This window comes from Palaemon carinicauda, chromosome 6 (assembly GCF_036898095.1).
Source record: "Palaemon carinicauda isolate YSFRI2023 chromosome 6, ASM3689809v2, whole genome shotgun sequence".
In the NCBI taxonomy this organism is placed as follows: domain Eukaryota; kingdom Metazoa; phylum Arthropoda; class Malacostraca; order Decapoda; family Palaemonidae; genus Palaemon; species Palaemon carinicauda.
In genome coordinates this window covers 4909659-4914658 of record NC_090730.1, presented here as the reverse complement: position 1 = coordinate 4914658, position 5000 = coordinate 4909659, and the positions used below count along the sequence as shown (strand labels likewise).

Genomic DNA, 5000 nt, shown 5'->3' with positions numbered 1-5000 from the left:
AAGGCATCCTCTTCTACCAAACCTCTTCTCTCCATATCATCCTTCACCTTATCCCTACATCAAGGAGTCTGTGGCCTGATGCGCCCTCTCCAATGCCTTCCATCAAAGGCATCCTCTTCTACCAAACCTCTTCTCTCCATATCATCCTTCACCTTATCCCTACATCAAGGAGTCTGTGGCCTGATGCGCCCTCTCCAATGCCTTCCATCAAAGGCATCCTCTTCTACCAAACCTCTTCTCTCCATATCATCCTTCACCTTATCCCTACATCAAGGAGTCTGTGGCCTGATGCGCCCTCTCCAATGCCTTCCATCAAAGGCATCCTCTTCTACCAAACCTCTTCTCTCCATATCATCCTTCACCTTATCCCTACATTAAGGAGTCTGTGGCCTGATGCGCCCTCTCCAATGCCTTCCATCAAAGGCATCCTCTTCTACCAAACCTCTTCTCTCCATATCATCCTTCACCTTATCCCTACATTAAGGAGTCTGTGGCCTGATGCGCCCCCTCCAATGCCTTCTATCAAAGGCATCCTCTTCTACCAAACCTCTTCTCTCCATATCATCCTTCACCTTATCCCTACATTAAGGAGTCTGTGGCCTGATGCGCCCCCTCCAATGCCTTCTATCAAAGGCATCCTCTTCTACCAAACCTCTTCTCTCCATATCATCCTTCACCTTATCCCTACATTAAGGAGTCTGTGGCCTGATGCGCCCCCTCCAATGCCTTCTATCAAAGGCATCCTCTTCTACCAAACCTCTTCTCTCCATATCATCCTTCACCTTATCCCTACATTAAGGAGTCTGTGGCCTGATGCGCCCCCTCCAATGCCTTCTATCAAAGGCATCCTCTTCTACCAAACCTCTTCTCTCCATATTATCCTTCACCTTATCCCTACATTAAGGAGTCTGTGGCCTGATGCGCCCCCTCCAATGCCTTCTATCAAAGGCATCCTCTTCTACCAAACCTCTTCTCTCCATATCATCCTTCACCTTATCCCTACATTAAGGAGTCTGTGGCCTGATGCGCCCCCTCCAATGCCTTCTATCAAAGGCATCCTCTTCTACCAAACCTCTTCTCTCCATATCATCCTTCACCTTATCCCTACATTAAGGAGTCTGTGGCCTGATGCGCCCTCTCCAATGCCTTCTATCAAAGGCATCCTCTTCTACCAAACCTCTTCTCTCCCTATCATCCTTCACCTTATCCCTACATTAAGGAGTCTGTGGCCTGATGCGCCCTCTCCAATGCCTTCTATCAAAGGCATCCTCTTCTACCAAACCTCTTCTCTCCATATCATCCTTCACCTTATCCCTACATTAAGGAGTCTGTGGCCTGATGCGCCCTCTCCAATGCCTTCTATCAAAGGCATCCTCTTCTACCAAACCTCTTCTCTCCATATCATCCTTCACCTTATCCCTACATTAAGGAGTCTGTGGCCTGATGCGCCCCCTCCAATGCCTTCTATCAAAGGCATCCTCTTCTACCAAACCTCTTCTCTTCATATCATCCTTCACCTTATCCCTACATTAAGGAGTCTGTGGCCTGATGCGCCCCCTCCAATGCCTTCTATCAAAGGCATCCTCTTCTACCAAACCTCTTCTCTCCCTATCATCCTTCACCTTATCCCTACATTAAGGAGTCTGTGGCCTGATGCGCCCTCTCCAATGCCTTCTATCAAAGGCATCCTCTTCTACCAAACCTCTTCTCTCCCTATCATCCTTCACCTTATCCCTACATTAAGGAGTCTGTGGCCTGATGCGCCCTCTCCAATGCCTTCTATCAAAGGCATCCTCTTCTACCAAACCTCTTCTCTCCATATCATCCTTCACCTTATCCCTACATTAAGGAGTCTGTGGCCTGATGCGCCCTCTCCAATGCCTTCTATCAAAGGCATCCTCTTCTACCAAACCTCTTCTCTCCATATCATCCTTCACCTTATCCCTACATTAAGGAGTCTGTGGCCTGATGCGCCCCCTCCAATGCCTTCTATCAAAGGCATCCTCTTCTACCAAACCTCTTCTCTCCATATCATCCTTCACCTTATCCCTACATTAAGGAGTCTGTGGCCTGATGCGCCCCCTCCAATGCCTTCTATCAAAGGCATCCTCTTCTACCAAACCTCTTCTCTCCATATCATCCTTCACCTTATCCCTACATTAAGGAGTCTGTGGCCTGAAGCGCCCCCTCCAATGCCTTCTATCAAAGGCATCCTCTTCTACCAAACCTCTTCTCTCCATATCATCCTTCACCTTATCCCTACATTAAGGAGTCTGTGGCCTGATGCGCCCCCTCCAATGCCTTCTATCAAAGGCATCCTCTTCTACCAAACCTCTTCTCTCCATATCATCCTTCACCTTATCCCTACATTAAGGAGTCTGTGGCCTGATGCGCCCTCTCCAATGCCTTCTATCAAAGGCATCCTCTTCTACCAAACCTCTTCTCTCCCTATCATCCTTCACCTTATCCCTACATTAAGGAGTCTGTGGCCTGATGCGCCCTCTCCAATGCCTTCTATCAAAGGCATCCTCTTCTACCAAACCTCTTCTCTCCATATCATCCTTCACCTTATCCCTACATTAAGGAGTCTGTGGCCTGATGCGCCCTCTCCAATGCCTTCTATCAAAGGCATCCTCTTCTACCAAACCTCTTCTCTCCATATCATCCTTCACCTTATCCCTACATTAAGGAGTCTGTGGCCTGATGCGCCCCCTCCAATGCCTTCTATCAAAGGCATCCTCTTCTACCAAACCTCTTCTCTCCATATCATCCTTCACCTTATCCCTACATTAAGGAGTCTGTGGCCTGATGCGCCCCCTCCAATGCCTTCTATCAAAGGCATCCTCTTCTACCAAACCTCTTCTCTCCATATCATCCTTCACCTTATCCCTACATTAAGGAGTCTGTGGCCTGATGCGCCCTCTCCAATGCCTTCTATCAAAGGCATCCTCTTCTACCAAACCTCTTCTCTCCCTATCATCCTTCACCTTATCCCTACATTAAGGAGTCTGTGGCCTGATGCGCCCTCTCCAATGCCTTCTATCAAAGGCATCCTCTTCTACCAAACCTCTTCTCTCCATATCATCCTTCACCTTATCCCTACATTAAGGAGTCTGTGGCCTGATGCGCCCTCTCCAATGCCTTCTATCAAAGGCATCCTCTTCTACCAAACCTCTTCTCTCCATATCATCCTTCACCTTATCCCTACATTAAGGAGTCTGTGGCCTGATGCGCCCTCTCCAATGCCTTCTATCAAAGGCATCCTCTTCTACCAAACCTCTTCTCTTCATATCATCCTTCACCTTATCCCTACATTAAGGAGTCTGTGGCCTGATGCGCCCCCTCCAATGCCTTCTATCAAAGGCATCCTCTTCTACCAAACCTCTTCTCTCCATATCATCCTTCACCTTATCCCTACATTAAGGAGTCTGTGGCCTGATGCGCCCCCTCCAATGCCTTCTATCAAAGGCATCCTCTTCTACCAAACCTCTTCTCTCCCTATCATCCTTCACCTTATCCCTACATTAAGGAGTCTGTGGCCTGATGCGCCCTCTCCAATGCCTTCTATCAAAGGCATCCTCTTCTACCAAACCTCTTCTCTCCCTATCATCCTTCACCTTATCCCTACATTAAGGAGTCTGTGGCCTGATGCGCCCTCTCCAATGCCTTCTATCAAAGGCATCCTCTTCTACCAAACCTCTTCTCTCCATATCATCCTTCACCTTATCCCTACATTAAGGAGTCTGTGGCCTGATGCGCCCTCTCCAATGCCTTCTATCAAAGGCATCCTCTTCTACCAAACCTCTTCTCTCCATATCATCCTTCACCTTATCCCTACATTAAGGAGTCTGTGGCCTGATGCGCCCTCTCCAATGCCTTCTATCAAAGGCATCCTCTTCTACCAAACCTCTTCTCTTCATATCATCCTTCACCTTATCCCTACATTAAGGAGTCTGTGGCCTGATGCGCCCTCTCCAATGCCTTCTATCAAAGGCATCCTCTTCTACCAAACCTCTTCTCTCCATATCATCCTTCACCTTATCCCTACATTAAGGAGTCTGTGGCCTGATGCGCCCCCTCCAATGCCTTCTATCAAAGGCATCCTCTTCTACCAAACCTCTTCTCTTCATATCATCCTTCACCTTATCCCTACATTAAGGAGTCTGTGGCCTGATGCGACCTCTCCAATGCCTTCTATCAAAGGCATCCTCTTCTACCAAACCTCTTCTCTCCACATCATCCTTCACCTTATCCCTACATTAAGGAGTCTGTGGCCTGATGCGCCCCCTCCAATGCCTTCTATCAAAGGCATCCTCTTCTACCAAACCTCTTCTCTCCACATCATCCTTCACCTTATCCCTACATTAAGGAGTCTGTGGCCTGATGCGCCCCCTCCAATGCCTTCTATCAAAGGCATCCTCTTCTACCAAACCTCTTCTCTCCACATCATCCTTCACCTTATCCCTACATCAAGGAGTCCGTGGCCTGATGCGGCCTCTCCAATGCCTTCTATCAAAGGCATCCTCTTCTACCAAACCTCTTCTCTCCACATCATCCTTCACCTTATCCCTACATTAAGGAGTCTGTGGCCTGATGCGCCCCCTCCAATGCCTTCTATCAAAGGCATCCTCTTCTACCAAACCTCTTCTCTCCACATCATCCTTCACCTTATCCCTACATTAAGGAGTCTGTGGCCTGATGCGCCCCCTCCAATGCCTTCTATCAAAGGCATCCTCTTCTACCAAACCTCTTCTCTCCACATCATCCTTCACCTTATCCCTACATTAAGGAGTCTGTGGCCTGATGCGCCCCCTCCAATGCCTTCTATCAAAGGCATCCTCTTCTACCAAACCTCTTCTCTCCACATCATCCTTCACCTTATCCCTACATCAAGGAGTCCGTGGCCTGATGCGGCCTCTCCAATGCCTTCTATCAAAGGCATCCTCTTCTACCAAACCTCTTCTCTCCGTATCATCCTTCACCTTATCTTGCCATGTAAT

General features: G+C 48.4%; 1 protein-coding gene across 1 annotated transcript in view; it reads right to left on the bottom strand.

Annotated features, from left to right (window-relative positions):
- LOC137642346 (uncharacterized) overlaps positions 1-5000 on the bottom strand; it is a 17069-nt gene that overhangs the window by 11666 nt on the left and 403 nt on the right. The gene's annotated exons all lie outside the window — the stretch shown is intronic.